General features: G+C 37.6%; 1 pseudogene; it reads left to right on the top strand.

Moving 5' to 3' along the window:
• Positions 1-17,591: 17,591 nt before the first annotated feature.
• The window catches only part of LOC109079018, a 53,146-nt pseudogene continuing 44,273 nt past the window's right edge, over positions 17,592-26,464 (top strand).

Genomic DNA, 26,464 nt, shown 5'->3' with positions numbered 1-26,464 from the left:
TTAATTGGAGGGCTATTAGTGTAAGTCTGCACCAAACTAGTCTTTGAATATTTCAGAATCCTTCAGTTCAACCTTCAGATCATGCGTTTTCTCAGCAGAGATGATCTGACATTCTCTTATCGTTTGGAACTTATTCCGGCACACACTACAACTTGTTTTCCAAGTTCAAGATTTTTTTGTTTTGTTTAGTTTTTTTGTGACTGTGATATCATGTGGGTTGTGTGTGTGTGTGTGTGTGTGGGAGTGAAGTAGGAGTTTAATCCAGCCCTTATGCCTGTGTGTTTCTCTGGCTGAGTGACATTCTGTATTGTCCTGGCTCTTATTTCATCAGCTGTTCTCCAATCTGGAACCCTGTCGATCCTCACCTCCTGCGGATTTCACATGATAGTCCATCACTTCAGTTCTTTTACATTCTTTTAGAATTACTTGGTGCATAGCTTAAAGATGTTTTCAAACAGTGTTTGTGGACACATGGTGGACAGTATTTGGTTGATTTGTTGGGACTGTTCTTCTTTTGAAGTTAAGACAAAATTGTGAAGTTTTGAGGTTCCCATAACAGTGGTGAGATATTCAACTAAACCTTCTTATTATACAAATTTTAATATATAGTTCTATCAACTTTATCAGTCAGCTCCTGCTGGTAAAGCTTGTGACGCTATTATGCAGATAAAGCTTTTTTTTCTTCTCCATTGATATACATTTAAACTTAAAAATAAAGAACATACCAATTATATTATATTATATTATAGTAAAAGCAAAATTGTTCTATCAATTCCTGTTTTTAAGTAAATAAATAAGTGAATATAAGTTTCATTTTCATATTTTGAATACCCATCAATGAAAAAAGGAATTTGATAAAAAAACAATTTAATGTATTTACTATAATAAATCAGTTATAGTGAAAACATAAATTATGTTTCATCAATACCTTCTTTTGTGTGTGTCGTGTCATTTGCTAGTCAATCTAATCAGTCACATGGCTTGTCACTTCTACATTCTTTTTAGAACGATTCAGCTGAACTCCACTGAGGTGAATCAAGATCCTAATGGATTTCCCTCTCCAGGTATATCCCCTTCAAAAATAGACCAGGAGAGAGACATCTGGCATTAATTACTCACCCTCATGTCGTTCCAAACCTGTAAGGCCTTTTTTCATCTTTGGAACACAAAATTAAGATATTTTTGATTGAAATCCGAGAGCTTTCTGACCCTGCATACAGCAATGCAAATGACACATTCAAGGCCCAGAAAGGTAGTAAGGACATTGTTAAGTTGTCCATGTGACATCAGTGGTTTAACCTTAATTTTATGAAGCTACGGGAATACTTTTTGTGCGCAAAGAAAACAAAAAGAATGACTTTATTCAACATTTTCTAGATTGTACCACGACACAGGAGCTGGCGTTCTGACGTAGAACCTGGATGTGTTGCGTCTTGTTTACAAGCAGTGGAATACACACGCATTTTAATTTTTGGGTGCACTACCCCTTTAATTGAGTGCTAAAATTAAAGGGGAAGTGCTCAACACTGTTTGAAAAGTCATTATTTTTTCCATTTCTGTTTAGTAAAGGTAGTGGTGCGGAAATTACACCCCTTCGCTTTTAAGAAACAGTCTATTCTTTAGCTCGAGAGTGTTTGTGAGAGAACATATTGTGGATACTGTTAATGAGAGATGTGAGAGAGATGGTGGGGTTGGAGATTTACAGTGTTCTCTATTTTGAGGCAGCTGAGAAATCAGTGAAGTATTTTGGTAAAGGAATAGCTCATGAGTGTATGCCAAGGGCTTCTCTCACCCTGTTCCTCTCCCATTGTTTCATGGAATGCTGGGATACATGTGGCCTAATGTGGGGCAGTGCAGTCATGCAGAAAAAGCTGAAGCAATGCCTTTTGATTGTTATTTTCCTAAAATGTGAGTTCTGAATGTGTAGTACATTCCATTTGTAGACCCCTTTAAACACTTCACATAGAGGCTCTTACACAAACATGTGCAGGCCAAGATGAGACGCAGACCCTCAGGAGGTTGTTTGGCGCATTTTGTGACATCTGAAGAGATCTTCGTACATTAAATCATGCTTTTATTTTGGTCTTCTTTCCTAGGGCAATGTTTACTCTCGTGTCTGACTCGCACATCTAATGTTCTTGTTTGTGTGAGCTCTCATTGCTAATGACTTCACACTCTGCCACAGTGGGGAACAGTAAGAGGACCATTAAACACAAAATATGAAAGCCTCCCTCTATGTGTTTGTCTTCTTCTGATTTTAGCTTTTGTCTTCCTTTTCATTCTGTTTTTACTCACCTCAACAATAACTCAAGCAGGGTGTTTTTTCTTTCTTTCTGTGCTTTCCGTTCTGTGAATTTTTGCTTTTCAGATTGTATGATGTGACTGCAGTGGCATCTTGGGTAAAAGCCAAGACTGTGCTAACTGTCTTTTGTCAGAATGTGAAATTATTCATTTTAGTTAATACTGTTCTGACATCTTAAAGGAATAGTAAAAATGTAAAATTGCTGGAAATTTACTCACCCTCAAGCCATCCAAGATGAGTTTGTGTTTGTTTTTGTTTGTCTTGACAGATTGGTTTAAATTTAGCATTATATCACTCGCTCACCAATGAACCTCTCCAGTGAATGGGTGCCGTCAGAATGAGAGTCCAAACAGTTGATAAAATCCGTGTGTATTTTCTCTCCTGAGTAGGACGTTATGATGAGAGAAAGCAATTTTATAAATTGAGGACTCGTATTTTAGCCGAAAGAAACAGTATGAAATTAAAAAGGTCATAACAATAGATGTTTATTTACAAACTTGCAGCTTTTTGCTTCACAAGACAATAACTGATGGACTGGAGTCGTGTGGATTATTGTGATGTTTTTATCAGCTGTTTGGACTCTCATTCTGATGGCACCCATTCACTGCAGAGGATCCAGTGGTGAGTAAATGATGTAATGCTAGATTCAGCAAAATCTGTTCAGATGAAGAAACAAACTCATTTACATCTTGGATCTCTTGGATGTCGGATCTCTACATCCTTTTTCTTTTTTTTTATCTTTTTTTTTTCAAGCAAATTTTCATTTTTGGGTGAACTACTATATTCCAGCCAACAATTCAGATCCTTCTAAATTCTATAATGGCTGGGCAAAAGAGGGTCGTGGACTGCTCATTCTTTAGAGCTAACTTGAGGTACAGTAAGTTTGATTTGCTTTGATCATAATGGAAAAGGAAGGCTAAATCATATACTGTTATACAAAGTGTTCAGGTTGTTGGCTTAAAAAATGTGATTCCTGTGAGAAAAAATGGCAGATTATTAGACGTCTGTTGTAGGAGCAGTCTGTGTTGCAGGCTAAGATGCATCATAAAAATGCAATTATTCACTGTCAGTGAGCATACCACATAAAGGCTGCTGATTTTGAACCTACGATAAAAGAAACTCTCACAGTGATGAGGCCTCTTGTCTTGATATCTCATGAATTGCCTTCTCTAAATTTACTTTGTAGATTAACTGATCCTGTGCAAGATACCTTTGTAGTTAATTATTCTTCCTCATGCACTCCAAGGAGGCACTTGCTGTTATGTGCTGATGCTTCTCCAAATGAACCCTGATTGAAAATCTCTGACTGTTGGGAATCACACTGAGAGTCAGATCGCTTGATTGTGCCCATGTCTTGTTACGAAACATGACACCTGCTTGATGTGGCAGCTGAGAGAGTACGGTAGGGATAAGAACTGCACGTTTGAATACAGATGTGTATGATGTTCACCTCTTTCCACTGATTAATATTCAGTCTTTCTTTTATAATAATAGGAAAAAGGTACATTTATTGCTTTTCATAGAAAATATAACTGGTCCTTGCACATTGCTAGGTTACATTTTACAAGTCTATGAGATTTTGATCTCTAAAACATGACTTCTTCAATGCAAGTATATGAGATTTTTTTAATGGCCATTTTAATAGCTATAAGGCAAATATTGTTAGTCTGATCATTTAGAAGAGTTAACGGCAAGTTGCAATTTTGAATTTATGTTTGTAATATGGGAGAAATTACTGTACACTGAAAAAAAATACAGAGAAACAGTAACACGTAGAATTAAACATGAAATTTTGAAGTATAAAGACTAAATTTTTTTTTTTCTTTTTTTAAATGTTGTCCAATAATATTGTTGTATTTAGGAGTTATTTTTTTTTGTTTGTGTTTTTTTTTTTTTACAGTGTCTGTGTCTAGTACTAGTTATGACTGGGTTTCAGTAACACTGTATTCCTTAGAAAGACATAATGTAAGAAAGGACAGGTTTATGGAAATGTTTTGGAAATGGTTTTATCTGTGTTTATTTGATTGATAGAGCGGTCTCTCAGGCAACACGTTTCATTATCTAAAGAAGTACACTAAGAATGACATGTTTTCATAGAACTCATTGTGTATTACACTCCAGAGAACCACAAAAGGCCTTAATACATTGTTCTTCATGTTGTATGTTTTAATTTGCAGCAGTTTAACATTCAGTCTTTTCTTGATTTTTATTCTTATTATTATTATTATTATGAGCATAATCCTTCTGCCCTCAATGTTATTGGATGCATTGGATGTTATTGCAAAGTTCTGCCAGTCTCCATTGAATGAATTGTTTGGATTTTGTTTTAGTGCAGTGTGGCATGCAATTTATCAATGCATCACTGCATCATTCCATAGAAAATAAGTGTTTGTTTTATCCGTTTCGTTTAAATATAGTAACTTGCTTTACCTTTGAAATGACTTTCCTTCTCATTTACTTTCACCTAGCCAAATTCAGTACTCCACATGTCCTTCTTTCATGGGTTTCTTTTCTCCCCAGTTTCTCTATAATTTCACCCCTAGACATCTGTTTGTTTTTCTCTCTGTTTCTCTCAGTATTTTCAACAGGTGTTAACCGTCTGGAATGTGTGTGACCGGAAGCGGCAGTAGATCTTGAGGCTGTACTAGATCAAACTCACCACTGGTCAGAGGTCAGAGGGCCTTTCTTTGCACTAAAAACTCCTGAGGCACAGCTCTTCTTTTAGAGATGTGGACCAGAGCATGTTTACTCAGGGTCAGCATTGCAGTGAACAACAGCGCAGACTGACATGACATAACAAAGCTATACTGAGCATGTTGGTAGGTTTATTGTGTTTAGGGTTTTTATTAAGAGAGTCTAGACCATGTGGGCTTGAGTTTCAGAAAAGGTTCTTTAGAAAGCTAGACATTTACGAGGACGATTTTGTTAGAGGGAATAAGTATTTTTTGTAGGACAGCTGACCACAGCTGACCTACTGCTCACAAGCTGACTCTCCATAATGCCAAAGTGTCGTGCCTAACATACCTGCCTGAGGTCTACACACACACACACACACACACACACACACACACACATTCACACACATTTTCTGAGCTATTTTAACAAATGCATACCACTGACTGCTAATGTTTTTATATATATATAGAAAAATGGTAAAAAATAATGAGCCAAGTGCTAACCCTCCTCCCATAAAATGTAACCATCTTCAGAACAACTTGGTATACAGGTCAAGTCCAGCTGAAATACACCCAAGAGCCCAATCAGTTTGAGGACTCACACTGTGAAGAGACCATTGTTCAGAACATAAACTCTTAAGAAAATAACATGTGATTCCTAAACTTGAACTTGCTCCTCTAGGAATATATGATTCAAAAAGTCTGCTTTGGACCGGTTTGCCCAAATTCCATCTGAATGGGTTTATTTTTAAACAAAAGTTTCAACACTGCTCAGCCTTTACGTTGATTTACTGCAGATGATAATACCACAAAAATAATGGAGAATCAGCAAATGTTATATTCCCTTACAAAACAAAAATGTTCTTTCACTGTTTTTGTTTAATGACTTGAATGAAATGTACAGTATGGTATATCAAACAGACTTAAAAAATCTCAAACCATTTCTTGTTTGGAAACTAACAATTATACATTGTCCTTATCCCATATAATTCTTAAAGAAACTACTACTACCGTATACATTAATTTATTTGTGATATTAAAAGAATGCTCCTAGTTCAATAAAAGATATGCTCTATCGACAGAGAAAGTAATTTGGTAAATTTAGTAAATTACGGGGTAATTGCACTAAATGTTGAATGCTACAATGAGACATGATGTACTGAATAGTTCCCCCCAAAATAAAAATTTGCTGAAAATTTAATTTAAATCTAGATGAGTTTGGCGAGAAATATGTACACTGTTTTCAGGAAGAAACCTTTTTAAAGAATTCTAAGAAATGTCTGTGGATTCTGATGGACAACAGTTTTCACTGGAGGAACCGTTATTATGGATTATGGACTTGTATTCTGGTCAGAAGTGATGGTTTAAAGATAAAATGCCTTAATGTTGGATTTGTTTCCTGCAAACACAGCTTTTCACTTCACAGTCCTGTGAATTACTTGTAGATTATTCTGATGTTTTTATCAACTGTTTGAACACTCATTCTGACGACACCTATTCACTGCAGAGGATCTATTGGTGAGTAAGGGATGTAGTGCTAAATTTCTCCAAATTTGTTCCAATGAAAAAAATCTCATCTACATTTTGGATGGCCTGAGAGTTTCAGCTAATTTTCATTCTTGAATGAACTATTCCTTTAATATAAGCACTTTAACAACAATATAAGCTAAAAATGTTTGCATCTTAACCCTCATGGATGCATGAAAGTGCTTCCTTTAGTCTACACCAAAAAGGAATAGAGTTTGTGATAAAACAGGCCTTTTCCATTCCAGTGCCTGTGCAGGATGTCCTCAGTAAGGATCGAGCCTTCTTTAACTTCCACATGTTTTTCCACCCCTAAAAAATACACAAGCAACTTATGTTCTCTGACAGCCGTCCCGCCTCTGTCTGCTTATAGACATCTGCCTGCTGACCTTTCTTCAACGATTACTTTCCCACTTGAGTGATAGACACGCACGTACACACACACATTCACCCTAAACACTGGAGCGCCCACACACAGGAAGGGTTAGCGATGTAGACTGATATTCTATTTTTCCACTGCAGCTACAATTAGATCAGGTTATCTGAGGAAGGATTGTGACTGTTGTCTATGCCGCTCTGTCGCTGAAGTAGGGGACTCCTGTTTGCTGTCTTTAGGTTCCTGCCAGGAAGAGTGTCCTGCCCCGGAGCTATAGAACACAGCCGCACCATGTAAGGTCTGATACCTCACACACATGTAAGCACACAGCGTCACTTTGCACCACATACAGCATAGCCTAGCCTTAAATTGACAAAGTCTATCTATCTATCTATCTATCTATCTATCTATCTATCTATCTATCTATCTATCTATCTATCTATCTATCTATCTATCTATCTATCTACTTTGGTCTCCATTCTTACCGTCCGTTTTAAAAGATCCAACTTAGCTACCCAGTCTAGTGAGAAGACATTTGGATTTAACTGGGCTTGACCTGAGATAAAAAAGGAGCAACAGCATAGTCCGTCTGGCTACCATCATAGAAGCTTTTTGTTGGACTCTTGAGCAACGGGTCAAAAAGCAAAGGACATATCTGAGACAGGGAAAGGACTCCAAAGCTGAGTCCCATAAATTCCACCAGATGTGGGCAGTTTGAGAGAGGAAATCTGACGGTCTCACATAGCAGAAGATCTTTTGGCTTTGTTCCTAAATGTTAATGGTAATGACAGCACTGAGAGTAAACGAAAGGGTCAGATATTAGTCAAAGATCTGGTTGTTCACACTAAATACAGTGTAAATTATTTTTCCTAAAAGGCTAAAAAAAAAGTGTGGGGGAACAGCTTGGTACTAAAAGACAGTCCTTTTAAATTGAAATACATGAAATGAAAACATTACACTTCTAAGAGAGAGAAGAGATAATCAGCCTTTTTGAATTTGGAGACTACTGTATTTCAACTGGATGTAGTCCGATCACTATTTTCCACAAAGTATGAGGTCTAATAAGATGCCTCTACAAGATCCCTGAGTAAGTGAAAATAATCCCCCCTTTGAGAACGGTGTGTAAAAACATTTCTCTAAAAATATAACGCCTAACCATAGGGGAGAAAACAGTGTGAAAAACAGAGAGAACAACACACACTAAGAGAAATGAAAGCATATCAACCTGGATCTCCCTCATTTAGAGAATGTGAGCGCAGACTGTTTGAAGTGACAGTCTATAAAATATAAGCAGACAGAGAGATGGTAATTAGCGTGAGTTTGACTCTGTCACACAGGCTCTGTGCAGACTGCTATGCTGTGACATTTCTCAAGCTTTGTTTTTTAAGGATGCATCTGGAAGCTGCTGAGAAGCGCATCCCAACCATCCCAGTTTACTCCACCATTTAGAAACAAAAATGTTTGCATAATAATCAGCACAGGAAGCTTATGACATGGCGGTCATAGTCAAACTACTTTTACATTCTCTGGAGAAAATATGAGTGGCCCTTATTTGTCTTCTTGATGCTGGACTGTTTGCTAATCCATTGCCAAGGTGTTCTGTACAGCTGTATTTACTAACAGTTTGTCTTGTACGTACAAGATTTGATTGGTCTGTATATGGACAGATAACAGAAGTCAATCCGCTTTTATAGCCTTGAGTCGTGCCTGTAACCATAGCAACTGATGGCAATAGTAAATATAAAGCCTTTAAGGTCTTTAGGTCTAGGGATTTAATTTTTATTCTAAACTATTTTGGGTAACTCCTGCTGCTTTCATCCTCTCAAGTATTCATCCAAAATCTATCCAGTTCAGTTTTTTTTTTTCTTTCACATAACAGGAATTGTGTCTTGCTCTCAACTGGAGTCTGCATAATACCTTATTTAGTCATTTTCACAACCTGAGAGAAGTTTATGGCTATTCATCATGTTAGTGATGAATAGCATAGAATAATTCACAATGCCTCATGCCATTTGTATGGCAATAATGTGACAGGCAACTTATTGCCAGCTGCAGTTCTGTTCATACAGCGCAATTAAATTAAATTTTAAATTTAATTAAACAACATTTCTGCACTACTGTATGAACTTATATGATATTCTGATATTGCAGGGACTTACTATAATGTAAGTCTATGGCAATTTCTTTGCACATATTTTTTGAAAAACTCAAGTCTGGTCACTTAGATAAGTAGAAAGCACATGTCTCCTCACTGAGCTAGATGAATTGAGGTATCATCTTTGTCTGTAGCATTTATGTATGAGCAATAATAATAGTACTGAATGCCTTAGCAAGCACCAGCAATAATAAATGATGACTGAACTCTTGATCAAGTCTGCCATATTGACCGTATCTTCTTACTGACTGTATCCAGAGCATAGCGGCAGAAATGATCAATGATTGACAGAATGTCCTCTGGTCCTGGAGCTCAGAGACATCCGATTGGGTTTCTCTGAGAGAGAGGGAGAGAGAGACTGTCTAACAGGAATAGGATGAGTAATGTCTGCACCAGCACCACCCACCAGCCCCACCCCACCCAGCCTGTAATCCAATCACTCCCTCAGGTGCACAGCAGTCCTCTGCTAATCACTGTGTCATCATTCGCACAGCATGGAGAGCCAGAGAATGAGCCCTTATCATATCTCTGTGATCACACCAAAGACAACAGATTTTGAATCCTGCTTAACTGATAATGATAACATAAAACAATAAAAATAAATAATAAGTGATTAGATCAAAAATAAGATAATTGCACAGCCATAAATTCTTACTGTTTCTTGTTATGCACAAGTCTAACAGGCTTTAGCCACTTTAGGTTTTGTTTTACAGTGTTTTTAATTTTTTACCATGGTACCTTAACCAAGGTAAAGCACTGTTAGCATGCAGCTTTGAGTGGTGTATTGTTTTATATGACTTTAGAATATAGCATTAATATTGAAGGCATATTCACGGGTGTGCATTTCTCTGTATTTGTAATGGCTTGGCTTTGAACTATTTTGTTTTATAATAGAATGGTTACAGCTCTCTTTTTTAGATTAAAATAAGTTTTCTGCGCACTGGGTGCCTTTCAAAGAAAAACAATAGATTGTTAGTCACCCTTTTCTCTTTCTATACCTGCATCTACAGTAAATGACAGCCCCTTTCTATTGAACATGAAGAGGGATGATGCTTTCATATCATGGCTGGATGGTCATGAATGCACTATATAGTCTACTGTATGTCTCTCAGAGTACTCATGGAAAGAAATAAGGCTGCTATTGCCATAACACCAAAAAACATTATTCAACTCACAATGTAAAATAATGTGAAAAACTGTTTTTCTTTTTAGATTGAACAATCTATCTAAGATGACTAAGTATTACAGGATATGATTCACGTGTCAGGTTGCACGAAATTACATCAACCATTCATCACACGACTGGGATGAAGAACCACATTGATTTTGGGACTCTTAAAGGGGGCAGAGCCGCAGACTCGTGTCGCCACAATCCATCCTTCTTCTCTTTGACAAGGCATACTCAAAAAACAAAGCCACATGTTGTTTATGATATGCCTAGGACTTTTTTTTTTTTTTTTTTTTTACAAAGATTTCACTGTGATTTTGTAATTTTACTGTAATGGTTTAACTTGTTCTAGTTCATTTTGTTGCAGCCATGAATCACTTCATAAAAATATAAATTACATGTGCATTTACATAGCCTAAATTTAAACAATACTAAAATTATTCTCTAAGCTAAAAGGGTTTGCACTTAAAATGCAATTTAAAAGCAACTCTGTTTTTGCATGTGTGCTCACTCTACCAACATTTCTGTTAAGTATAGGCCTTACTAACTTTTCGCTCCGCCCTCTGTCAAATCCTTGGTTCAGTCTAAATCAGCTCACTCATCTGGATCTATAGGCTGTTACAAATCGAGATTGTTCAAAAAAAAAAAAAAAAAAAAAACGGTTCTCAGTTCAGTGAGTTGAAAACAATCATGGACGCCATATTGAAGGGTCGTTCCAAACCGAAGTGCTCAAAACTGGCCACTTCAAAGGGCTCTTCGGAATGAAACTATTTCGAAGGGTACAACTGATGGACACTTCGGGCTCCCATGATCCTTTGCGCAGATTCTTTGCATGAGGACGGCACCTCCGTGTGGGCATGTGATGATTACGCAGAAAGGCACTTCAAGAAACAGTTGTTTGGTCCCCTACACTCTTCTACCCTTCAAAGCTCTCACTATGGAGAGTAAACCCTTTGAAGGGATTAGGGCATGGTTTCCCAAAGTGGGGTTTGCAAACCCCTGGTGGTTCATAAGAGAATTGCAGGGGGTTTGTGAGTTGGTACCATAGACCATTGGTTCTCAACCACATTCCTGGAGGACCCCCATCACTGCACATTTTGCATGTCTCCTTAATCAAACACACCTGATTCATGTCACCTGCTCAATATAGAGACTCACAGACTTGAAATTGGTGTGTCAGGCAAAGGAGACATGCAAAATGTGCAGTGTTGGGGGTCCACCAGGAATGTGGTTGAGAACCACTGCCATAGACTGTATGAAAAAATGGATGTAGTGTCCATGTCTCACCCGTAGGTTTCTGAAGAGCATGCAGTGTGCAGAGCGAACCATTGCCATCTTGGCAGCGGCGCGACTCTCCCAGATAATCGAAAATGGGCCAAAAGGCGGGAGCTGGTTGCTGAAGCCACACCCACCTAGCTCGATGGCAGTAAGCAGCGGCAATCCACCTGTCACTCAAGTGGCCACGCCCTTAATTATGCAGAACTTTAAGTCTTAATATAATTTAAACGGATGAGTTATAAAAAAATTCACCCTCCTCACAGTTGTCATGAAGGGCAAAATTGGCTATATAGACAAAAAACATTTTTTGAACCAGGCTGTAAACATGTTTTTTTTTCTGCTGTAAAGTTGGGCATTTTAACATGGGGAATCTATGGGATTGACTCCTTTTTGCAGCTTCAAGCGGCCAGTCGATAAATTACAATTTTAGTCACTTCCTTGTTGGCTTCACGAGAGAGAGCGGGACGTTATATAGTTATTTTTTTGAATTTATTTGTTTATGTGATGGTGTGAAATTTTTTTTTGTTTTTTATAAGTTTAAATTATATTAAGCCTTAAAGTTCTGCATAATTAAGGGCGTGGCCACTTGAGTGACAGGTGGATTGCGCTGTTGAGAATGCCGTCGAGCTAGGTGGGCGTGTCTTCAGCAACCAACTCCCGCCTTTTTGCCCATTTTCGATTATCCAGGAGAGTCGTGCGGTGACGCGCTGCCAAGATGGCGACGGCCCGCTCTGCACAGTTTGAGCTTCAAAACCGCTCTTCGGGAGTCTATGGGTGAAGTCACGGACACTACGTCCATGTTTTTATACAGTCTATGGTTGGTACACAAGGTATGTCTTTGAGTTAATACCATTAACGAATGAATTAAAAAATAATAATAATTAATAATTTTGCAAAGAAATGTTACAGGTTTATACAAATGTGATGTAAATATAAAATCTTAAATGTATAAAAAATAATTCTCTTTTGGGGAAACCCTGTATCAAAAATTATTACACATTAAATAATTGACATATTTACTTAAAATCTCAGGGGGTACTTCAAGTACATAATTTAGGTCCAGGGTTAGGGCATAGGGATGAGCCTGAATGGAACGCAGGGTAAATTAAAATGGAAAAGAATGTGCAACCGATTCATTGAAAGGATACGATTCATTAGAGTGAATCTGATTCTTTCGAAGAATGATTCTTTCATGTATCAGACGCAGCAAGTTGTCACATCAATCAGTGCGCTTCTGACGATACAGTTCACATTGTTTTCCACCATTGCCATTCCAGTGTAAGTGCATTTATACCGCCTCGTCGCTTTAAAATGTCAGTGTAAATGCACCTAGTGGTAGAATATACAGTTTCCGATGCGGCTTTTTATCCCCCCACTTTACCCCCCACCCCCCCAAGCAAAAAAGTGAAACTCCGCCTATTCTGAAGATCCCGTGTATGAGGAGACAGTCTGTACAGGGTATGGTGTGTGCTTTTGCACGGGGATGTTTGGGACAGAAGTGACCGATAGCGGGACCGACGCCGACTCCCGTTTCCAACTGTAAACACGTGGATAGATCAGCTGTTTTACACTGGAGCTTCACAGCCAGAGCTTGTCTGGGCGCGTGATACAGTTTGAGAGCGCGCCTGGTTGATTTTAAAGGGATTAAAGTTGTTTTACTACCTCAGAATGAGTGACCTAGAGGAAGACTTTGCCAAGATTTTAATGCTGAAGGAGGAGAGGATACGAGATCTGGAAAGACGTTTGCTGGAGCGAGAAGATGAAATTAACGAGCTGAAGAGAAAGCTGCACAAATGTCAGTCCGTTTTTACCGAGCGCGCAGATCGGACCACGGACACACCGCGCGCAGGGAATATCAGCCGAACCGCAAACGCACCAGGATTTATCAAACCAAATCTTTAGGAGAGTTGTCAAATCTGACAGGTGAGATTTCGCAAGTATTTAACATTTGCAACTAATGCTTCATGGCTTTGCACAAGTCTTGAGTCATGATTTAACAGTTTGGCACTTCGTTGAAATTACTTGTAGATGATTAAGTGTACTTGAGTTTGAGGATTCAGGACATGAATGAAGAAACTCATGATGACAGAGCATCTTTCTGAAACTTCAGAGAGAGGAAGAGGTGAGGGATATAGAGTGTATCATTGATCTAAACCATCATCATCCGCTCCCAGAGGGCTCTAAATACAGGAAGCTTCATGCATTATCGGCTTTTAGGGTTTGAACGTGTAGCGCCCAAGAGCCTGTCTCAGGATATTTAATACGCCATTAGAAAGTGCTTTGTTTGACCATATGCTTCCCCTTCCATCAGCCCTATACATCCGATTCTCTGAGCATCTTTGTAGAGGGTCTGACTGAACTTTCGAAGGGTTGCAAATTATAAGAAGTTTAGGACTTTGCTTATTGCTTTTGGCAAAATTGTTATTACTACAACTAATACACAAGCATGCAAGCACACACACACACACACACACACACACACACACACACACACACACACACACACACACACACACACACACATATATAAAATGCATCTGTATTTCTGTATACAGCTTAGTACTCAATGTATTTGCATGAGTTAAATGCCACCACAGGCTCAGTCTATAATCATTGCTTTCCAAGTTACAAATTGTGTTTGGGCTGAATTTCAAAAGATCCTGTGGAAAACATATCAGGATCACCTCAGATTTGATTTGCATGGAGCAATGCCCACAAGAGGGCAGAAGCTCTGCTGTTGTTGTTTTCGTCCATCACTTAAAGGCCTTCACATCACTAATAACCAAAAGAACCTAATAGTCTTCATAACTGCATTTTTAGGAATGCTCACACTTGGAGCATAGTATGTGCAATTATGTAACTGTGATAGTGTGAAGGTAGTATGAAGACAGATGTGCTGGCCTAATGACTCCTACCTTAATGATTTAATTATGGAAGAAGCAGAGGGATAAAAGTTGTTTGCAGCTTAATGAGTGCTGAGACCATATGCTGATGAACAAACTTTGCCTTACGATGCATCATCTAGAGTTTTTCCACTAATGACAGTAATTGCAATGAGAATCCTACTTTTAGCACCTTGTTAGTGATGGCGAAATGCTGTATCACAATTTATAATCCACAATACAAATTAATGACACTTCTTTTAATTGAAATTAAGCGTAACGTATTTCCAGAGGAGAATTCCCATGAACGGTGTTATTTAATTAAGGAATAGTGGAGACTTTGTCTCCTCATGATTTGAAAGCGAGATCTTGGTGTCATCTAAAAAAGATCTGGTGCACTTGTAAGGGTCCCAAAGAGACAAAATGGCGGCAGATGTGAGTCTGTGGCGGAAAAGGGTCTGTTGTAACTAGTCATGTTACAACAGATCCTCTTTCCATCGATCGACAGAGGAAGAACCCTGCAGGAAGAGTTTATAGAGGTGAAATATAAAGCCTGTTTTCTGAGAGAGGTCCTTTCAAGGACAGTGACAAGTGGAAAAGAAATGGAAACAAGCAGCAGAACGAATGAATCTTGCATTCCTCGTTTGTTATTTTCAGGCATTGTTTAGATGAATTGTTCTTTGCGTGTTATTTTTGACTTCTGTAACTATCCAAAGAATGGTAGACATCTGGGTGCTGTTGTGGGCCTTTGGGAATTTTTCACAAGCGGTTTCAGATAGCAAAGATGAGGGTTTGTTTCACTCATGCTCGCCTGCTCTTACTGTCTCTGTGTCTCTTTAAGCTCTGTCCTCACCAGTTTTTAGTTTATTAATCAGCTAAAGCTTGCAAAGAGAACACTGCAGTGCAGGCCCAAAAAAGGCATCCAGATCAGATGCACAACGGTGCTTGGACCATTTGGTCAGTCTGCTGTTTCTTCAGAGAGTATTATTATCATCACTTAATTTATATATTAAATCTGCAGTCCGTTACTTTTTTGGTTTAAAAAAATATCCGAAATCAATAACCAGCCGTGTGTTCAAAACTATCGCCTTACTTTAGCCTGATTCACAACGGTTAACTTACAATAATGTTTTCTAATTTGAGCGGTACTGGTAGGTTTTTGCGGGAAACTTGCGGGTTTTTCGTGAGATATTCACATCACATCACGTCTGTAAACATAAAGTTGTCCTGGCTACTAGGCTATCGCATGTGAGGATCCTGCAGGTGGTGGATCGTTTATAGCCTTTTCTCACAGCAGCTAGAATAATTAAATTTATCATTTTGATGGTGGATTGTAATCCAGAAAGGATTATGTGTTTTTGAAACACATGCGAATGAAATTCAATTATATCCCAGTTTTAAATGTGTATCTGATTACAGATAGCCTGGGATTACACAAGATTTGTATTTTAAAAACAACCACTTCGAAGGGAGCATAATTTGTTTCTTGGGTTAAAATAATTTCTTTGAAATATACACACTAATACACACTATATACACATAGTCATGCAATGCTGATATTGTTAACATTAATAATTTGAGAATAAAGTATAACAATAATAATAATTTATACGGTTTGATGTGATATGAGCTAATTTAGATTAAATCACTATAGGTAGTGTGGTTTATTGCAATGTTTTTTCCTCAGGTGGTAAGAACAACGTGGCAGAGTTGTTACTTACTTGTTCAGATGACAATATCCGGTGAAAATTATTATTTGGGTCATATATTCCAAGAAGTAGACTAGAATCTATGATTGCAAGGTACAGTAAATATCCACACCGTTGCTGTGACTATCTACCACACATACTCCTCAGAACATTAGATTCATCCGCAGCTGGAGCCCTGCAGGCGCACAACCCACGCAAGGAAGATAATTCCGCAAACAGATGCAATTGCAGGTTTTCAAACAGAGATGGCGACAAAGAGGCAAAACTTACAGACTGCAGCTTTAAGAATAGATGGCCCTATAGCGTCCATACACAGATATCATTGTTCTTAGGCAGGGCTGTGAAGTTAAACACCTCTGTTTGTCCTGATTGTCTCTATAAATAGTCGCATTTTATGTTTGAAAGGTGCTATATAAATAAGGTTTTATTATTATTATTATAAAAAACACTAGCCCTCGGATATTTTCACTGTTCTTGTGTGTCTTTCATAGTATGCCACCAGAGGGCGCCGTATGTCCTTCTATAAATACAAACTCAAGCATGATGCATCTCTACCAGCTAAGCTCTCCTCAGTGGAGATAAATCAAGCTATTTATTAGAGGTGACTAGGGCTAACATTGTATTCCAATGAATGAATATTTCTCAGGTAGGTTTAGTTTTAAAGGCAATATCTGTGTAGACATACAGCAAGTTATGGCATTAGATGACTTCCAGTCATTACTGCCCAAGAATAAGACACAACCTCTTAAAAATAAAGGTTACAAAAGTGGGTGTCCACAGCGATGCCATGGAAGAAATATTTTGGACCACAGATTCCAATAAAGAACCTTTATTTTTAGTTGTCACAATATAAACCTGCCACCAAATAACCTATAGGCTTTTTGAAAACAGTAAAATTAGGGGTCTTCAACGAGGTGTCTGTGGTGGTAACAGAGAAATATCAAACCATTCTTTGGCCAACAGAAATGGTATTTTATACATTCTATTATAATGCCAACATATAAAACATAGCCTATGTGACATCTTGCCCGACCTTGTCTTAAAACCCAGAAAAGTCTTCATTATAGCTGAGTTTTGTGTTTAAAGTTTGGAATTTCTATGACATTTATGACCTCATATCTCCAGGTTTTAGGGATTCTAATTTAATTGAGCTCTTAATGTTTAAAACCAATTGGAAGAAACACTTCTAAAAAGAGAGAGAGAGAGAGAGAGAGAGAGAGAGAGAGAGAGAAATTGTGGATATTTTATATAGTTCTACACTATTGTAAAGGTTTTGTCTAAAAAGTTGAACGGTTACCACCTGTACAGAGCTGAAGATGCGCTTACTGACTGTCCAGGAATCCCCCGCGCTCTTCTGTGACGCGCGCGAGCGTTCCGTGCGAGTCTCGAGCTCCACTCATCACGTCTCTGCCCACGAGCGACGCGCGCTCAGCCTCACACGGATACGCTCCTGTCAGAGCTGTGAGGATTTCTGCGGCTCAGTGGGACGGAACGCTGATTCTTTCCTTTTCCTTTTTTTTTTTAAACGGATACACTGAGAGACCTTTTCACCCAAAGGTTCTTCTCGTTTTTGTAGTTTTGTAGGTCATTTTAGAGTAGAATAGAAGCTGGTTTAGTGCACAGTATTGCTTTCCTCTCAGTAAAGTTAGTAAAAGTGCAGTTCTGGGAGGTTTTATTCGGTTCAGAAGGGATGATGATGGGGACTTTACGCGACCTCCAGTACGCGCTTCAGGAGAAAATTGAAGAGCTGAGACAGAGAGACGCGCTCATTGACGAACTGGAGCTAGAACTGGATCAGAAAGACGAACTCATTCAGAAACTGCAAAACGAACTGGATAAGTACGCTCCGTGATCCGCCCGGCTACCCAACAGGTCCAGAACCGCACGGAGCTGCAGGAGCATCAGCGCACCAAACGCCAAGCGATCAGCGCCGAACCAGCCAACGTCCAGCAGCTGAGTCACGTGACCCTGCCCAACGTCCCCAAGAGTGCCAAGTAGGTTAACTCGAAAAAATAAACCATCGAATACGCCAATAAAAGCAACAGTCCTACCACCTAAACCAATCAATTTAAATACCACTTTAAACTTTAATACATAGAGTCATCACATACCACATTATGCTTTCTTTAAAAAGTTTAATGTTAATTGAATGTTGAATTAAAGTTAAAGTCATTAAACATCTCATAAGCTCTATAAATACATCATCTAAATTACCTTTGAAGTAGCTTACACATAACACTAGGAAACAACAGCAGTGTAACAGTGAGGAACAACTTTCTTGGAATTAAATAAAAGCCACCCAGCTCACAGTGCTCTTTTTTTTTTTTTTTTTTTACGTGTTTTTTTTATTTTTCAACTTTCAAATCTGACAAGATCCATTCCCACAGAACCCAAGGTTAGCTTAAACCCTGTAACATGTATGGATCCCTACAAGGAGACAAGAAGCTTCACTTCAGAAGATGCCCCCAAATATTTGCATAGTGTGTCATACTGTGTATTTGGACACTGTATACTGATCTGACATACTGCTTTTTGCATAGATATTATAGACAAGAAAAGAATGCATGCTGTATACTTTAATGAACTCACCAGTTGTTCTTCAGAGCATCATCCATAAAAATAACCATGGGTTTTGCTTAAATTGTAACTAGTAAATATGTTTTTTTTAAAACAGTTTTATTTATTTTTTTTGATCCATGTATTTTATCAAGTAAATCAAATCAAGTTTTACTGTAGCAACACTAACTGGAGTAACTATGGTGTTTTGGCAATGGTTACCATGGTAACTTTCTTGAAAAGGACAGCAATACAAGGGACTGCGCAGGTTGCACAATTGAAATCATTATGATGTCTGTTGTAAATCTGAAAATTCACAGAGGCAAATTCATTATATTCTGTTCAAAATGCCATTCATTGACATTTGCAGAAGCGTCTCTTTGATGACGCTCCAAGAAAGTTTGATTTTCCACAAGGAAACATCTGAACCAGGAATAACATGTCTGTACTGAGCAGTTAGGAACATTGATGTGGGAAATACCCAAAGACTATAATAACTGCTTTGTTTAACAGACAGGTAATTTGCTTATCAAAGCAGCGTGATATCATGCAGCAGGTGGATCACGAACACTATTTACATGCCCAGCTGTTATTAGGCACACAATAGTGTGTCGTGTTGTGTTTTAATTGAAATAGACTGTCAAGACCAGAGGACCTAATCAGACTAAACAGTTCCCCTGGAAGTGAAGGATTTTTGCATTTCAGCCTGCTGTCATGAACACACACAGACTCTTAAATTAATTTGCATCTAGTGGTTTGGCAGCAGAGGAACATGATTCTTCCGTTTCTGACCTGCATGGCCTCCCCCATCTGCTATGCATCTGACATTTGACAGCTCAACACTGTACTAATTTACAACGTAACCTTGTTTTGTACAGAAAAACCCTTTGAACCCTATCACAGCAGGGTCTTTTCTTCTATTCGGCTTGCATCTTGTGCTGAATAGCACTTTATGAAGTTTTAAAAGAAAAAAAAGCTTTCATAACAGCATGTGTTGGGCTGCCGGATGGGAACAAACTGGCATCAATATTGCTTTATTCTTCGAAAGCTCATAATGTTTTTGGAAGAGGATTCTATATCTTTGTGTGTGGTCAGGGAGATGGATATTATTTTGGATGAAAATCCATTTATCTTTTTTTTGTTTGTCTTTTTTGCTGATGCATTAATGTATCCACTGTCCTGTTGCGTTCTTTTTTTCTTCTAAGTAAAGGCAAATTGCGCTTTTGCCAAAATTCATAATAGTGATTGACATACCCCTTTCTTTTCTTTCAGTGGAGTATTTTTGCCATTTGAATGTCACTTACAGTGTCTCTGTCTCATAATTGCATCTTGTTTCTTCCTGTTTCTGATTCTTTTTTGCGTTTAACTTTGTAGTGGCACTTGATACACTTAAAATGATGAAAGACCAGGCATTTTTTTTTGAAGTCTTGATTGAAATGTCTCTTCTGAACTCATCTCTGACACCTGGGCTGTCTGAGGTCTTTTGAAATATCAGAGATCAGAAGTTCTGCTCTGAAATAGGAATGCCTGCACTGGACCCTTTGTCCTTTGGATATGACAATTCATCACACGCTTCTGAAAACTTGTTTCTTAGTGTAGTGGTTAAAGCTACGAGGTTGCAGGTCGGATCTCCAGAAGAAGTGAACCATGAGCCTGTAATACATGAATGGTAGAAATGGTTTACTTTGGCTTTATTCCAATAACCAAAACCACTCTTTTATAGATTTAGTTCTAGTTTTAGTATTTGTATACCTATTACCGGAATAGAAAATACCAATATGGCTGCAGAGTGGACTAACTTGGGACTTAGACTTAACCAGACTGATTCAGGTTGATTGTTCAAGGCTGTTCTATCGTGACTTTGTCAAAAAGTGGCAAAAAACTATTTTTTTTCAGTTGTGCGGATATAAATAAAGATTCTGTTCTATTCCACTGAGTCAGAATATGGCTAAAAGCAGCCACAACAAAACATTTTGCATTTACAGGCATAAGCACCCTGTTGAAGAATATGCTGGTTAGGTGTGTTTTGAAGCATGGCAGCTGGTTTGAGCTGGTCCTTAGTTGGTCATGAGCTGGTGTAAGATGGTCCTGAGCAGGAGCTACTATCTCAAACCAGCTGCCATGCTTCAATGTGCTAAATAAATCATTTTAATTTTAGTAAAAACAGCATATGCTTTTTTTTTTCAACAGGGCATCAACATTTTTATATCTGCATGCAGTTTTCATGCAAAAAAAATATTGGACAGATTATTTGTGGCTTCATTCTGCAGCCTAGAAATAAATCAACTTTGTCATTAATTTGTCCCAGGTTATTATGCACTGTCATGTGCAGTGTGAGCTGTTATCTGCAGTCAGACTTTGCTTCCTGTTTTAGCATTCTGCCCATACAATGACCAGAACAAACAGAGGAAGATATGGCCATTAATTCATTAGCACACACATCTACAGACGACCACAGACCTACCGATGGCTTTCTAATGAGGCCAGAGTGAGCTTGCAGTGAGGCCAGAGTACTGTATGTGAATTAATACAGATCCTTGGGACAGTTTTCCACACCAGTAACAGAATTAATTCAAGTCAAGTCATCCTTATTTATATAGGACTTTATAAAATATTGTTTCATGGCAGCTTCACAGTAATAAACAGGGCTGTGTTTCCTGATAACGCTGTCTCTTAATGTGCTACGAAGACTCTAAAGGTATGCCTTAAAACAAGGTGTACCATTTCAAGTGTGTTCCCCGAACTATACCTTAGGAGGTTGCTTAAGATAAACCTTGTTACGTGCGATGTTATCAGGTGCTGTCCATGGCGGTGGTGCTGAATTGGTTGATATCAGTGGCTCGAGAATCGATTATTCATTCTATGCACAGGCTGCTTCACTGCATTATGTGAGAAAGTGTTGATTGAAACTAAAGACACGGAACTCTTTCCTGTTAGAATGCAACGAACTTGCAGCGAAAGAAAAATATATGCCCAGAGCACCTCCCAGTGGTCGCCACATAATATACAAGGATAAAAAACTGCACAGACACTGCTTAATAATTTAACAGCTTTTAACAGAACAGAGAGAGAGAGAAAAAAAATAAATAAAATAAAATAAAAAAACACCTTGAGCCTACAAAAGTCCAACAGAAAAACATTGTGAAAAGAGTGTTTTCCAATAAGAAGCACTTTAGAAATAGTTTAAATTGCATTTATCAGGACTCATAGGATCTCATAGGAAAAATAATCCAAATTGCAAACTTAGTCCAACCCTGTGGATATTTATATAATTTTTAAATGTGTACGTGAACCCACAACCTCATGCCCAAACGTAGCCTAAATCACTAACTGGCTGTATACCTCCACTGGCCTTTGAATGGGTCATTTATATTATTATAATATAATTCTTCATTTACTCCACAACAATGTTTTTTTGATAGTGTGTTATATCAATTTTTTTTCCATATTGTTTTTTTCTGTTATTGGATGCCCTACTCAATAAAAACTCAACAGGAGAAACATTGAATTTGAGCAGCTGAATTTGTCTCGACAAAATCGGACCAACAAGATCTAAAAGCTGCTGAATTTGCTGCCATGCCGGCACATTTGTGTGTGTTTTTTTTAAATATATATGTATATATTTTTTTCTAAAGTTTTAGTACACTACTGTATATGGCTCTGCGGACAGCGCCATATTTGATTTTGGACAACTATTATACTCATATAGAATAAGATGTAAAGAACTGTGATCTGTCAAAAGTGATAAGTTATAGCTAAGAGTGGTCCAGACCAACCTTATAAAAATATAACTTACAGAAGGTATACTCATGTTTCAGGAAACATGTATTAACGATAAGGTACAGTTTAAGGTACAACTTAAGAACGACATAGTGTTAAGTAGTTTTCGGGAAACACAGCCCAGGAAAATAACATAATCATTTAAGGAAAACTTCATCAAATATGAGACAAATTCAAATTCTGCTGTAAAGCTGCTCTAACAAGACAATAGTTTCATCATTCATCTCGAGTGTTTAGTGTTGTTCAGTTCAATAACTGTTAACTTCATCAATTATGAAACGAGTTCAGTTCAGCAACAAGCAGATCTACAGAGGAAAACTGTCATTATTCAGCTCGAGTCGGTTTTCAGTGTTGATTCATTTCGGTTCAGTAACAGTGTTGATGTTGTAAAATTCATTCTCCAGTTTCAAGTATTTTAAATAATATTAATTTGACAAAAAATGTTAGAAGACAAACAAAAGGCCTACTAATAAGAAACTTTCTTACAGAGGTTCAGCCATTGTAGCTCCATGTCCACAGCTTTCTCAAATTTACTCTGCTTTAATCCTTAGCATACTTTGTCCTTTTAAGGGAGACAGTCTGTCGACCTGTGTGATGTGAATGTCCTCCTGAAAAAGGCAGTGAGTAAAATTCTAAGTCAAACAGAGTTTGGGAAGGTTACAGGATGATCCGGAGGTCGTCTGCTGTAAATGAGGCCAGTGATCTCTGTGCTTTTACTGGATGTAAAACATCTTCCCTGACTGTTCCTCCAGAAAGAGAGTGTCCCCTAGAACACAGACTGCCTTACAAAAATACCTCACAAGTCTTAGAGGGATAACTCAGATATTGTTCTGCATGTAAACAACTTTACGGACCTTCTGGTGGATTATTTATTGTGTCTTGTTTGCATGTTGGTTTATGTTTTGACATCCAAAAAAATAAAAAAAAATATTAAATGTCTTGTCAATTCAAATTCTATTCTGTTTGCAGCTGGATTTGAGTATGCACTTATTAAACTGTAAGGCTGTGCAGTGAAATGCTGGTGTAGCTTGAGATCCCAGTTGTTTGTCCTAAATATAATTGGGATTAAAGGAATAGTTCACCCAAAAATGAAAATTTACTCACCCTTACGCCATCCAAGATGTTGATGAGCTTGTTTATTCATCTGAATAGATTTGGAGAAATTTTGCATTATATCACTTGCTCACCGATGGATCCTCTGCAGTGAATGGGTGCCGTCAGAATGAGAGCTGATAAAAACATCACAATAATCCACAAGTAATCCACATGACTCCAGTCCATCAATTAACATCTTGTGAAGAGAAAAGCTGCATGTTCGTGAGAAACAAATAAATCATTAAGGTCTTCTTAACTCAAAATTGTTGTTTCTGGCTAAAATATTAGTCCTTTCTCCATATTATTGCTTTCTGCAGTGAAAATGTTGTATTGTCTCAATCAGCGGAGAAATATGCACAGATCAAGCACCATTTATGATTGAAAACAGTCTAAAACAGTTTTAACCAAATATGTTGTGGATTTTGATATGAGATAATGGGATTAATTTTTATTTTACTGGATAAAGTATTATTATATTGAATTGAATTGAATTGAATTTAATTATTATAGATACTGTAGAAAACTAGTATTTTGGCAAGAAGCAACCATTTAAAGTTCAAATGGCTTAATAATGGATTTATTTCTAACAAACAATCAGCTTTTCGCTTCACAAAACGTTAACTGATGGACTGGAGTCTTGTGGATTTTTGTAGGTTGTGAATTATTGTGATGTTTTTATCAGCTGTTTGAACTCTCATTCTGATGGCACCCATTCACTGCAGAGGATCCATGGTGAGAAAGTAATTTCTCCAAATCTGTTCCAATGAAGAAACAAACTCATCTGCATCTTGGATGGCCTGGGTTTGAGTAACCACTCCTTAACTCCTTCTGACTCCTTAACACTCTTTCTGCCATGTGCCTTGCGCTGCTTTTATTTAACTTTATTTTTATTATTATATGTCTTTTTTTACATTCCCTTTTGTATAGTTATATCTTATATTTTATATTTGATCTAGATTTTTTAGGCTCTACTGTTAGTGTTATCTGTATGCACCGGGGGTCTGAGAGTAACGCAATTTCGATTCTCTGAATGTATGTACTGTACATGTGGAAGAATTGACAATAAAGCAGACTTGGCTTGACTTATATTGAAAACAAATGAAGATGTTTGCTGATATGTCTTGCTTCTTAAATATTTATCCTCAAGACCCTACTAATCTCAATATGATCTTAAATATTTATCATCAGATTCCTGTAACACCAAATCAACTGAGCAATGCTATTTACTTTTATTTTATTGGTCTTTAATTTTGTTATAATGTATGTCAACAGTTGTCTCATTTCTTTCTATTTTTATATCTTAAAGTCAATACAATTTTCCTCAGACTGTCTGTGTGTGTTTGAGTCAAATAAAAAAGCTCTTCATAAAGTACTGCAGACATCTTAAAAAAATAAAGGCCTGTTTTTGCTCATGGCGGAGCATGTCTGTGGAATGTAAACACTGTGTGGTTCATAGGTGAGCGTTTGTGAGTTAATCAGAAGGCTGGCTTAAGTCCAGGACAACAACAGCAGAGGAGCTGCTTAGTGTATGTCTGTGATGCAAACCTAATTTTCAGATTTTTGTTAGCTGTGACGTCCAGCAGATTTTGTGTATTTACTTTCAGCTCTTGAAGTATCCTCTTCCTTTCATCTCTTTTTTTCTAAACCCACATTCCTTGTGGATTCATTGGATTCACATTGGCTATGTTTGTATTACCATACTATCATTCATCTCTTACCGACTACATATTATACTGTATATAATATGCATAGTGTGCAAATTTTATTACCTGGATGACACTACATTTGCCAAAATGTGTACAACAGAGTACATTGCATTGGATGCTATTTCCCATATTGCAATGTGTTTGCATTACCTTCCAATTTCAGGTGATGAATGAAACTGCCAGCCATGCTTAATAATATTAATAGTATCAACTGTTTTAAAAAAAAAAATTCTACTCATAGTTTGATTGAATTGCCAAAAGTTAAGATTAAAAATGATAAGTAGACACCATTCATGTAATTAAATTTGCACATAATCATAATGAGTTCATAAGGTCATATTGTAGCATGACACTGTTTATAGTTGCATAATGCATAGTCAGGCATAGTCATTGTCTTTACTATGTTAAATAAATTACATGAACTTATTTAACAATGTTTTTCTGCAATGTACAGGTCAAAGGAACTGATCAAGTCAGCTATTCTGGACAATGACTTCATGAAGAACCTGGAGATGTCTCAGATCCAGGAAATAGTGGACTGTATGTATCCAGTGGACTATGGCAAAAACAGCTGTATTATTAAAGAAGGGGATGTGGGCTCCCTCGTCTATGTCATGGAAGGTGAGAAACAGGAACAGAAAAGTTCCTTTTGAAAGAGTTTGTGCTTTAAATGTTTAGCAAGGCATAATTCACCCAAAATGAAAGTTCTGTCATTTATTCACCATAATTTCTTTGAACCATGAGTAGCTTTTTTGATTGCAAATCAGGCTGCCAAAAAGTCCTATAAAACTATCAAAACAGTTTTCTGTACTACCTATGTACTGTCTCCCAAAGCTTCTAAAGCCATACGATATGTTTTTGATAGGAACAGACCAAAAGTGAATCAAAATTTAAATTTTCTGTGAACTAAAGCCACCTATGCTACCTTCACATGCTATCGGAAATGTCGGAAAGAATTGTGTAGCATTCCATTGGTTGACTATCATAAACATTCACCACTCTACACATGCAGTTTGCTGACAGTTCTGGAATTTCGGCCAAATACATGCTGATTTCACTGCTTATAAAACATACAATATGCCTCGAATGATCGTTCAAATCTAGCCTATAAATACACTACTTTAGCGACGAGACAAAGGGATGTAGTTGTTATGAGAACAGCACTGACAACAGCGATGGATGTCCCCTCCACCATGTTTAAAGATTATGACCAAGCCAACTCGGAAACTCTGGTTTCAAAATTATTTCAGAATTTCCC

The sequence above is a fragment of the Cyprinus carpio genome, chromosome A13 (genome assembly GCF_018340385.1).
Source record: "Cyprinus carpio isolate SPL01 chromosome A13, ASM1834038v1, whole genome shotgun sequence".
In the NCBI taxonomy this organism is placed as follows: domain Eukaryota; kingdom Metazoa; phylum Chordata; class Actinopteri; order Cypriniformes; family Cyprinidae; genus Cyprinus; species Cyprinus carpio.
The sequence above is the reverse complement of the archived record's forward strand: the minus strand, read 5'-3'. Positions and strand labels throughout refer to the sequence as shown.